This window comes from Panthera pardus, unplaced genomic scaffold (assembly GCF_024362965.1).
Source record: "Panthera pardus isolate Hobbes unplaced genomic scaffold, ASM2436296v1 HiC_scaffold_8, whole genome shotgun sequence".
NCBI classification, from domain to species: Eukaryota; Metazoa; Chordata; class Mammalia; order Carnivora; family Felidae; genus Panthera; species Panthera pardus.
Window position 1 is genome coordinate 130,327,334 of NW_026527013.1, and position 12,976 is coordinate 130,340,309.

Genomic DNA, 12,976 nt, shown 5'->3' on the forward strand with positions numbered 1-12,976 from the left:
TAATTTTATCATTGGCAATAACTGCTGTCAAATGCCTTGAAGTGACAGGCTAGTGTTGTTCATTTCCAAGAAAATGTCTGCCAAATATCCAAATCTGAAAGACTATAATATGTCTATTAGTCTTTCATGAAAAAATGGTGTTTCCCTGAAAAAGCAACTGGTTGAGCTTGCAACCCAAACATTTGTGCAAGTGCCCCTCCTCAAGACAACCGACATTCTCTAGTATGCCCAAGTGTTTTATGAGTGCTTCCCATTCTGTCACACAGAATATTACAAAGACGTGAACCCAAGGGTTGAGATTTTTATTGCTACATCAAGGGCATTCTTAAGTGAAAATGGTATTTTTTTTCTGCAGGGGCAAGGTGGTGGAAAATATGAGTACGGATTGTGCCATGGCCTTGATTTCCGCTAAGGCACCAAAAGATTTCCCGAGCATTGCTTTTGTACCATTAACACAAATGCCAAACCCAGCGAAAAAAGCAAGTAACATCTTAGTATTCTGAAAATAGCTTTGTCTTTGCAGACCCTCTCCCAAAAGAATCTTAGGAAGACACCGAGGAGCCTGCAGACTCCACTCTGAGAACCTCTGGTTTGGATCATTAAAATTCATTCCTAATAGGCCTCCCTATCTCCAGCAATCTACGCAGCAGATAATTTTTATCTCAAAATCCTGCCAGAGTCACTTATCTCAAGAGCAAGTACAGATATCTATCCCTCCTGCCCCCATCAAAATCCTTTGAGTGCTCCCCACTGAGGACAAAATTAACCGCAGATTCCTACCCTGGCATTAAAGAGACTGCGAGATTGCCTAAACTGCCTCTTCTGCCTCCATCTCCTGCACACATACCCTCTGACTCGTCAAAAAGAACTTAGGTTCTCCCAGCTGGACATTTGCTTCTATTATTTCCTCTGCACAGAACGCACCTGTCAATATTCAATAGTTCCTCAGACCTGTGGTTTTCACCCCTGGCTGCCAGTGAGAATCACCTGGGGATTCTATTCAAAAATACCTATTGCTAAGCCCCTCCTTTCAAAGACTTTGATTTACTTTGAACACGGCCAGGCCTGAGAACAGGTATTTTTAGAGCTTCCTACATGACACTCAGTTCAGACCCAACGAGACCATCTTATGTGCCACTGCCTGGAGGAAAACCTTCTGGATTTCTCCCAAAGGACAGGTACACTCCCTCTTGGGAAACTTGAAGCCTATTGTTCTCACCTCCACCATCACACATTTCCATTCTGTCTTATAACCTAACTATTGTTCCATTTACCTCAGCTCCCAACTAAGGTGCAACAATCCTTTGACACGGCACCTTGCTGCACTTCTTACTGTGTCCCCTGTAGTACCAAGCACAGCACTCTTCCCAGGACACAAATTCAACATACGCTTTGTGTGTTTGTGTGGTAAAATACATATGACACAAAGTTTACAGTTTAACTATTTTATTTTTTAAAATTTATTTATTTTGAGAGAGAGTGCACATGTGTATGCGAGCAGGGGAGGGGCAGAGAGAGAGGGAGAGAGAGAATCTCAAGCAGGCTCTGTGCTGTCAGCACAGAGTCCCATGTGGGGCTCGATCCCATGAACCTGAGATCATGACCTGAGCCAAAGTCAAGAGTCGAATGCTCAAGCAACTGAGCTACCCAGGCGCCCCTACATTTTAACGATTTTAAAGTGTGCGATTCAGTAGCACGAAGCAGACTCACAATGTTGTTGCAACCACCACCCCTATCCAGTTCCAGAACTTTTTCATCACCCCAAGTGGAAACCCCACCCCCATTAGCTATCATTCCCCATATGCTGCTTCCCCCAAGGCCCTGGCAACTATTAACCTACTGTCTCTATGGTTATATGACATAGAAGTCTACCAGACAGACAGACAAGCCACCGATGGTTTCCCTGTGATGGCTTCCCACAGCCAGAGTCCACCATGCCACAGTTAACTCACAAGCTGTGGCCCTCTGAAACCCACCTTCACAAGCAACATCAGGCCTTTTTCAAGTGAAAGTGCCACATTTATTGTAGAATTTGTGTATTTCTTAACCATTTATGTGTAAAACCATGCTACCATTTTTATTTTGTTCCTTTTCTATGAATGGGTCACTGAACACGTTTTTGAATGTTGGGTCCCTAACCCTATTTTGCCCCTAAGTGCTGTGGTTTCTATTATGCAATTTTGTGCAGCATGGTGATTTTTAGGAACACAGAAGTTGCATTATAGCAGAACTGATTATATATATGGCTTTTACTCAAAATAGAAGCTTAGGTCCAAGACCAGGCTTTCATGACCCGCTTCTTCTTTTGCTTTGACTCATGGACATCCAAACAAAGACATCACTGCACTTATTAAGAGCCTCTCTCCAATCTAACCACCTTTAAAATTTATTCTCACACCATATTAAGTAGGTACGGGCTCTTCCTCCACAGTCAGAAAAATCCATGTAAGATTTTCAGCACAAGAGACAGACCTATTATATAAAGAAACTCTTGCCGCCCTCATCAAATCACCCATTTTCCACACAAATCTCTGATCTGCTTGCAGATCTCTTATTTACAAAAGAATGACAACAGAACCACAGAACCAAGATTGAAGGGATCGTTTCTCTCAAAATCCCTGGAGCTTACTTACGCCATATTCAATTTTCCCCTTCTTAAATTTTAGAGAATTTATGGGAATTATCGAGCAATTTATTGACACACTTAACCAGACTTCATTGGACTGCTTCAAATGAAAATCATTCAGAGAGAGAGAGGGAGGGAGGGAGGGGGAGAGGGGTGAGAGGAGAGAGAGAGGCAGGCACAGAGGCAAGATGGTGGCTAGAATAAACAAGTGAGATTTCAGAGTAATTTCAGAAGAACATTTTGGCCCCTCGGTGTGCCCAAATATTCTATCAAATTTACATAAAATTCACACTTTATGTAAAACCAGAATAACTATTACTCAATGGCTCTATATTATATATAGAAATAATTGCAAAAAAGCCTGCATCCTAAGTCTCGCAGTTGGGTGGCCACTAAGACTTCTCTCATACCCTTTCCCACCTTTCTCCTCTCTGTGATGCAGACTGAGAGGCAAGACCATCTTCTTTTCTAACTCCTAGAACCTCAGTCCAGGGCCTGTCCTTAACCCATGAAACAACATGGGTTTGGCCCAACACACAGTGGCAAGGAAGCAACAAAACTGGGGTAGCTGTCAGTTCACTCCACCTCCCTCACTGCTTCCCAAACTTTACATCTGCTGTGTGCATGGATTTGCAGCCTGACTTCTTCAATGACTAACCCAGAAGATGCACAAAATCTTCACTTCCCCCTCAATGTGGATGTGCCCTTCCCTAGAAATCTAAATGCTCAGTGCCCACAAACAGCCCTCATACCTCTTCACCTTTTCCTAATGAGACTGCATCTATGTGAAAAAGAGACAACAACAGGGCCAGAGCTAGTCACTCAGGTTCACTGTTTCCAACAACTGTTGGCAGTAAAAACATCCTTAGACAACAGCCAAGGAGTTATGTCATCCCATCAAGGACCCAGGACAGGAGAGGAGATAGGAATTCCGCTCCAAGACAAGAAAAGGAAGCCATGGCAGAAGAAACAAAGGGGGAAAAGGGGCAGAGGAAAACAGGGAATGGAATGAACTGCAGGACTCCAGAGGCTTAGCCAGAAGCCTCTACCTGACTCCCACTGGAGCCTGGAGCCTTAGCCTCTGTCCCCGGGACTTAAGCTCTAGGTTCAGAGGTGCATGGGAGGGTAGAAATGCCTGAGGACAGGGAAAAAACTGGAGAGAGAGAACTGAACAGCCTTCCAAAGTTAAAAACCCAACATGGTCTCAAGATGTCAGGATGGCTTTACAATCTACCATGCGGCCGGCCCTCAGGCACCTCAGACACATGAAGGCTGGCCCAAGAACCGGATACTTCCTGGAATGTAGCGTCTATGGCAGCATGCACGCCAGGTCCGAGCAACTTCATCCTACACAAGAAATGCAGCCCTTTGATAACGAAGCAGTGCAGGGCAGTGACCAAGTATAGGTTCTGAAGTCAGACAACCTGGGTTCCGATTCCAGCACCACTCCACGATGGCCTTGGTTTCAGACAGTCAGCTTATAGAGGATGCATTTAGGAACTAGCAGCTCTCACTTACTGACTACCTACTATATGTCAGACACCATGCTATATATCTTATGTATGTTATATCCTCATAATCAAACTGCAAGATTAAGTAACTTGTCCAACATCCCATAACACAGAAAATGGCAAAGCTGGGATTTGAACCTAGGTTCACCTGACTCCAAATCTCATGCCTCCTTCCTGTCTCAAATAGTATTTCTACGTTAAATATGGTATCTTCTGAACCTCTCAATAAAGAGTCTCTAAATTCTGAGCAGTCTTCTCCCTTCTGGGGACAGTAGAAGGACTTCATGCTGTGACTAGATTTGATGGATTCTTTTTTTTTTTTAATTTTTTTAAATGTTTATTTTTTTGAGAGAGAGAGAGCATGAGCGGGGGAGGAGCAGAGAGAGGGAGACACAGAATCTGAAGCAGGCTCCAGCTCTGAGCTGTCAGCACAGAGCCCAGCATGGGGCTCAAACTCGGGGACCGTGAGGTCCTGACCTGAGCCGAAGTCAGTCACTTTAACCAACTGAGCCATCCAGATGCCCCGCAATGGATTCTCTTTTTTCTGTTGAGCACAGGTTCCTAGAGATTCTTAAGAAGATCTACACCCACTCTCCACTGACAAGGTGCTTAGCATAGTCTCCTACAAATCCACAGGGGGCAAAGTGTGTCTCCTTTTTGTCCACAGTCACTAACCTCTTGACCTTAGGTTCTTTCTTTCCCTTGAATTTTCAGAACCTTCTCTGCTAAGCTTCCCACCTCTATTATTCCATCATCCTTATGTAGGAACCCTTCATCCACTTGAATGAGAGAAAACAGAAAACACTGTTTGAAGACTTCTACCTTTCACAAATTAGACTGCATCTGCAAACAATCAGCAGAGAAAATAACTCTAAGCAGAAAGACTCAGAGACCAACATACAGGTATTTTAGGATCTGTGGGTCCCCTCCTTCTGGTTCCTTGTTATTCTTCTATGTGAGGAATGGGTTTCTGACCACATCTGGCCACAGAAACTGCTCCCACAAAAGTCACTGATGACATTCCTGGTGCAAAATGATAATTGATCTCCTATTTAAAACAGATGCAGTTCCCTTCCATTTGAATATAGAGTATGAAAGTTCTCCACCGCAAAAATACTTTGATCAATTTCTCCATGCAGTTCTATTAGTATTTGATTTGCATTTATTCCTGAGTGAAAAAAAAAATGTTGCAAACAATATTAATTAAATTCTGCTTTGTCTGGTATTAATAATGTCATACTTGCCATTGTTAACAGATCTTAGCCTGTCATTTTAAGTTTTGGTGGGTCATGATGTTTTTTAAATGTGGCAAAACCAAAACATAAAATGTACCATCTTAACCATTTGTACGTGTCCAGTTCAGTAGTGTGCAGTATACTCACACTGTTGTGAAACGGGGACTTTTACATCGTGCAAATCTGAAACTCCCTACCCATTAAACAGCAGCTCTGCCTTCCCTGCTCCCCCCGACTCCTGGAAACCACCATTCTACTTTCTATTTCTACGAATTTGACTACTTTAGAGGTGGGTCACCATGTTGCAAGACTATCTCTTATAAACAGCTTTTAGTTGGATTTTTAAAAACTCAATCTGAATTTGAACCCTCTAATGTTTAGCCCAAATGCATTCATTGAGATGACAGAAATATGTACATTTATTTTTTATATTTTGTTTGATCCTTTTTGTGTGTTATTTGCTGTGTACTTTATCTTCCATTTCATTATAAAGACTAGGTTTTTGTCTTTAAGTAATTAAACACACAATAAACCCTCTATTTCTCTAATGATAAAGTCAAAAGCAAGATCACTTACAATTCTCTCATACGCATCAATAAAAAAAATCAGCATCACAAAAGAGTAACACGAAAGGATGGTTGTCTTTGCAAAAAGTACCATGAACAAACCTTTGACTTAAAGTCAAAATAAAGACCTCGTTAACTAAATCCAGTTTCCATCAATCATTTCTTTAATTCAAGCAAATCACACTTGGAATTTCTGCTATCAAGGTCAAGATAGGAAACCTCTTAACCCTGGAACACTCATGGTAAATTTTACATTCTGGATCCAGTAGGACCTTGAACTATCTTTTTACTACGTCCATCTGCTAGAATTCAAGGCAGGTAAACTAAATTTTCATTCATCCCAAATCAGCTGTAATAAGGAGGGAAATCTACTTTCAAAACTAAAAAATATGTTCCAAACCACAATAGAAGGAATGTATCTAGATAGAAGGAATCTATCCACAGTATCTAGATAGAAGGAATCTTCTATTTTTTTCTATTTCTTCTATTATCTTCTATAGTTAGGTGGCACCCCTACTGCTCTGTCCTTGTGCTAATTACAATCAGGAGTTTATCATGAGAATAAGGTTTTTAGTTTTCTGGACCATGGAGAAAACATCTAAAGTGACATCATAAACCAGCACTCTCTACAGCTTCTTATATGTAAGGAGAAATGGTCCACATGGAAAAACGTTGCCATTTATACTTCAATAAGAAATAAAATGACAAGTATTCTACCCATGACCTCACAGTCACACTAAAGGATAATTCCAGCACAACGCCTCTTCTGGCCAAGGAACAGAGCCCAGCCCTATTTTTCCTTCCTCCAGTCTAAGAGAGGGAAGATCACGGGCTGGAAACAGAAGAGCAGTAAGCGAAGAGAGGTCTAGCTACTCACTGGCCACGTGACTTGGGAAGCCTCATTTTCTTATTTATAAAATGGAGACAATATCACCAACTACGTCATAAGACCATTTTAAGAATAAAATAATGTATTATCAACTGCCTAGCACAATGCCTGGCCCATAGGAGCTATTCATTAAATATCATTAAACAAACAAGAAAACACTTGTTCAATATCTTTGTTTTTAATTCCAGGAACAAACCCACATTCTTTAAAGTGATACATTTATGGATAAACTTCATGTATAATTTAGTTTCTTCTTTTTTTTAATCACTTTCCTAACTATAGCCTGCTTAAGTTTCTAAAACATAGGCTGTATTTGAATCTGTTAGTGTGCAGAAAAGTGATAAGAAATAAACAGACCGAGATGAGATACTCATACCAAAAATGCGATTTGTTTCCCAAATATCACCACATTTTCAAAAGGAAGCTTCATGTGTAAGCATATAAAGCACTAGTTAAACTGGGGCTTCTCTGTGAAAACCACAAATCTGAGATTCCATAGCTCCACCAAAATTGAAATTATAAATAATAATGAACTATACACTTTAATAAAAGTTACATCCCTGATGAAGAGATGGGTGAGTTCACTTGAGTCATAATATCTACGACTTTCTATAATATCCTTACGATTTAAATTACAGCATGTGGGGGAAAAAATCATATGTTTCAGAGACAATGCTTTTCTCCCTCCCCCACAGGGTGACCCCAGGCCTTCTCTATCATGTCATTTAGAGTAATCATCTTGCCTCTCAAAAATCCAAACCAGTTATTTAAAACATACTAAGGTTAGTCAGATCCTTTCTTTCTGAATTATGTGTGGTTGCTTACATAGTCAATGCTTACATTGACTTCTGGACAGAGTTCAAAAGTACTTCTCAGTAGGTTGGCTCACAATAAATTTAGCAACTAAGGCACTTCAGTTATCACCTGTACCATGAAAGGAAGTGCATTTGAAAAAGAGATCTAGAATAATGACTAGAGCACTAGAGACAAGACAGTTTGGTTACAATTCCAAGACATACCAGTCTTCATCAAGTTAATTAGCCTCTCTAAGCCTTGGTTTCCTTCATCTGAAAAAAGGGTATTATAAGCATACTTACTCATGGATCTGCTATGGAGTATAGATGAGACAATGGCATTACACCTAATATGTTACCAATAAATGGGATGTTCATCATCACTATTCTTATTAAAGAATACTTAAATAACAAAGAAAGAAATAATGGATAAATAAATAAATAGCAATGGATTTTTCTCTCTTTTGTAAAACTAGGGTCCATGAAAACAGAAGCAATTTTAATCAACACGAAAATTAATCAAAAAGACCTAACATTAAAATCCTCAAAGACAGAGATCTCCTGAGTATCTACTATAATCCAGGAAGCTATGTTATTACCTTATTCAGGCCCAACAGCCCAGCAAATTAGCTATTATCATATCCAAATTAAAGACGAAGCTAAAGCGCAAATATCTGCAGTTAAAATGGGGAAGAGCTGTGAGTTACACACCAGCTTCATCACCCCCAAGTTTATATCCGCCTATTAGATCAGGGTGTCCCCCTTCGGTGTCTTTTACCAGCAGTGTCACACTAAATGTTTGCCAATGACAACACCAAAAAGCAACAACAAAGTAAACCAATATTACATAACCAATAGTATGTGCAGAAGTGCCTTTGCAAAGAGCATCTACAGTTATGGTTTCCTTATTTAAAAACATTCATTTAGACAAATAGCACCATAAACACATAATTTAGACAGCCCCTTCATATTTGTTGGCAAGGGAAGACACCAGTAGTCTCCTTTTCCAGTCCTAGCAGATTCTGAATCCTGTACCTCAGATGACTTTGTCAGGGTTAAGGTACTATTACCTTAAAAACTGAGCCCCATGGGGGCGCCTGGGTGGCTCAGTCAGTTGGGCATCTGACTTTGGCTCAGGTTACAATCTCATGGTTCGTGGGTTCAAGCCCTGCATCGGGTTCTACTTGGGATTCTCTCTCTCTCTCTCTCTCTCTCTCTCTCTCTCTCTCTCTCTCTCTCTCCCTTTCTCTCTGCCCCTCCCCTACTTGTGCATGCACACTCTGTCTCAAAACAAATAAATAAACTTTCAAAAAATAAAAAAGCACAACAAAAAACTGAGCCTTCTCATACATTACTGGGATGCAATGAAAATGTCAAATGGTATAGTCACTCTGGAAAGCAATTGGGCAGTTTCTTGTAAAACTAAACATGCACTTACCACATGACCTCGTAACTGTACTCATAGGCATTATCCCAGAAAAACAAAAACTTATATACACACAAAAACCTGTTTATGAACATTCACAACAGCTTTAATCATTATGGCCCCATACTGTAAGCAACCCAAATGTTTTTCAGTGGAATGAATGGTTAAATAAACTGGTTTATATACTATGAATCAGGACTCGGCAATAAAAGAACTATAGATAGAAGCAACAACTTCAACAGATCTTAAGGCATTATGCTTAGGAAAGGAAAAGAAAACATCTCAAAAGATTATATGCAGCATGATTCTACTTGTACACCATTCTCAAAATGACAAGATTATGGAAATGGAGGACGGACAAGAAGTTAGCAGGGCAGACACAGTGCAGACATGGGTGCACTTAAAAGGAGTACCAGAAGGGAGTCCTTTGTAGTGGCAGAACAGTCTTATCCTGATTGTGGTGGTGATTACATGAATCTATACATGGGGTTAAACTGCATCAAACTATACACATATACACTAGTGCACGTACAAACTGAACAACGTATGCAGTCTAGTTAACAGTAATATGCCCATATCAATGTTCCAGTTTGGATGCTGTATTACAGCTAAATAAGGCATCCTCTTTGGGGAAGCTGGGTGAAGGGTACATGGAACTCTTCATGTGTGAGTAACCTTCCGTGAGTCTAGAATTTTAATCATTTCAAGATTAGAAGCTAAAACAACAACAATAACAACAACAAAGGCTTCTAGCAGATTTTTAGCTCATCCATAGGTAGATACCTGTCAACAGGCTGGGAAATATTGCTCTTTTCTGAGGTTGTGATTTCCCCAAAGTTCCTCAAACTAGCAGCAGACTGGAAGACTATGACCCATGTCACTTAAGTCATCATGCAATTCTCTATCACACCTTTTATATAATGGAAGAAAATGCAAATGCAAATGTCTGAATATATTCACAGTCTTTGGCTTTCAGCAAAGCCATTCCCTCAGGGTTGAGTCCCTCGGGATCCTGATCCAAATGAGCAAGGCCTTCATTGCACCTAGACGTGGAAGCACTTGACTCTCTGCCTGGAAAGGTCATAGGAGGCTTCCTCCAAGAAGTGAAATCTGAGCAGAGCTTGAAGGTTGAGGAGGACGTCACCTGGCAAAACTAGACGAAAGAGCATTCCAGGAAGCCACAGGCCTAGGACAGCACCCCAGGCTCAGAGACCTGCCAGCAAGGGGGATGGGAGTGTGACGATAGTACAACATATCCGTGGGAAAGCAGTGGCATCAGATCTTAAAGGTCCATAGTGCCATGCTATAGGTGCAAAGTCTTCAAGTTCATGGGCACACATCTGCCATGCTCCACCAATGACAGGTGGTCTCTTAACACTTCTATTTACATTTTGTTTAAGATATCTAGGTTATATTTCTCCTCCTCCCACGCACACCTTTTGCTAGCTAATATAAACAAGGTATCACGGTGCTAACAATTTTCCCATTACTTATGGTAACACAATGCTTTGTCGGTTTTCTAAGTGAAGCAAGTGGATTTTTCTCTGGGGAAGGAAAAGTAAGCCAGTGATGAAAGATATCAAAAACACTAGCCCAAATTATACACAAAAGCTAAAGGAATCTCACGTAACATACTCCAATTTTTAAAATTTTTTTTTGATATAATCTTGCTCTTTCTCAAAGGTCTATACTCTCAAAACATATTTAGGCCATGTTTTAAGTTGTTAATTTCAGGGGGGGAAGTAAAATGTACAGGAAGTGAGTAAAAATACAGTGATGTCCTACCAAAAGGAGCCAGTAATTCTTGATTCAGATTTAGCTTTGTTCACTGTGGCAGTAAAATATTAATGGCACTGCAAAGTTGAATTCACATGGGCAGTAATTCACAATCTCTGGAACAGAGTCTTTATTTTATGTCAAGTCATTACATCAGTAAAAGTTACCAAAAATAAATCCATTTGACTTCCAGTATTTTAGACAATAAATAGAGCCATTTCTCCCAACGTCAAGTTAGCTTTAAAATACACAGGCTTATAATAGTGAAAAACCCCATGTTATCAAGGAAATGCCATGCCATCTCCCATAAATATGTCTTAAAACTAACAAATGTGATCCTGCTACTTGTAGTTTTGAGCTGTCTTCTGCTTTCTGAATTAATCTAAAACTCTGAGTATGAATTATATGCCATGTGCTGGATGGGATCAGCTCTCCTTACAGCTCCTGAGATTGTTTTCAAATGTCCTGGACCCATGATTGACCAATGGGTCTACAACAACCAGAGCATCAAATATATGTAGTAATGTGATCTCCTGTCTACCCAGGGAGGCCAGCGACTCCAGCAGGATACAGGGATGTTAACTTAATGGACTAATATCAGAGTGAATCATCCACCTCATGAGGTACTTAATTGCCCACAGCTTTTATAAGACAAAGAAGAAGCCAAGAACCTTTACATCTCATAAACTATGGGCTTTCTGAAAGTTAATAACTGCCTTTAGCTCTTGATAGCCTCAATCCTTAGGACAGTGCCTCTCAATAATGTTTTCTGAATAAACGAACGAACAAATGCATGCATGGTACAATGCAAGAAACAATTAAAATGTGATATAGACATTATTTATTCATTCACTTATTTTTTGTTTCGGGCATTTATCAGGTGCTTATAATGAACCAAGTACCATACTAGCTAAAGAGGAAGACACAAAAAATCATATGGCACAGATGTCACAGGGCAAGTAAGAGATATGACAGGAGAGAAAGACATGACCCAAGTGACCCAAGAAAGGAGAAAGGGGGAAAAAAACAAGTATGGTCATAACAAACTGCTTGGTTTCAAACTGATACACTGGTATGGGAGAAGGAGGAGACGCTTTTAAATTCTATCCCTGGAAAGAAAGCTGATGCCTGGCGGGAGGCAGAAGACAAACTCAGACACAAGGGGCCTTCATCCGCTTATTATCATTGTGGGCCTGAAAGCGTCAAAAAAATCTCATTTCTGAAGCATTTATTACTATCTGTAGTGAGGGCTAAGATGAAAAGGATGTGGGAGTGCAGGTTGGCAGCTTCTCAGACCATTAGGAAAACAGTAGACTGTCCTCGTGTTTAGTTTAGTTTCACTTTGATAGGATCCCTTAACCCCATGTAAATTGGCCCCCCGCTTCAGAACCAGAGGTCATTTTCTCTGTGGTTGTTTTGTCTTAACTACAGGAATTCTTGAAGAGGCTTAAACCACACAGTTTCAAAGGCACAGTCTTACTTGAAATTTGTTTCAGCACAGTTAAGCAGATTGCCATCCCAAAAGGGTTTCTAGCTATCGCGAACAAAAGAATGGACCTTAACCAGGAAAAGGCTGGGGCGGGGGGGGGGGTGGGGGGGACAGGACATGTGGTCATCCCAGCCTGGTGGCAGCTCCTACAAAGGATGCAATGTTAAAAATAGAATCAACAAACATTCACACGGAGATGGTATCTAGAAACAGCACAAAGATTGATGGCATCCCTCCCCTGAAAGGACCTTAAAGGAGGAAGCTACAGACCACAGGCATGCATACACACAGCAAGGAGTATGGATAAATGCTTTAAGGGAAAAACAATTTTAAAGGCCTTCAGTCTTGCCCTTCCAGCTGCATTCAATGTCCTTGGTTACAAAGTAGGAGGTAGCATGGAATACATGGAGAACAGTTAGTAAAGGATGAGCAGAATATTGCCTGGCCTCAGGGAAATGTACTCCCAGTTTATACTTCTTCTTAGGCACTTGGCCCCCATGGCTTGACAGACCCATTCTCCTTGCAGAATTCATTAAGCATGAGACCCACATAAACTAATCCTGACTGTCAGAAGTGCCAAGTTTCAATCCCAAGTTTCAACTGATCATGTGAAGTGAAATGGACGAATCTATTTAGTATTCAGGTTTCTTAGCATTTAGAATCC

General features: G+C 40.6%; 1 protein-coding gene across 4 annotated transcripts in view; it reads right to left on the reverse strand.

Moving 5' to 3' along the window:
- The window catches only part of DOCK4 (dedicator of cytokinesis 4), a 430,872-nt gene that overhangs the window by 344,272 nt on the left and 73,624 nt on the right, over positions 1-12,976 (reverse strand). The window lies entirely within an intron of this gene.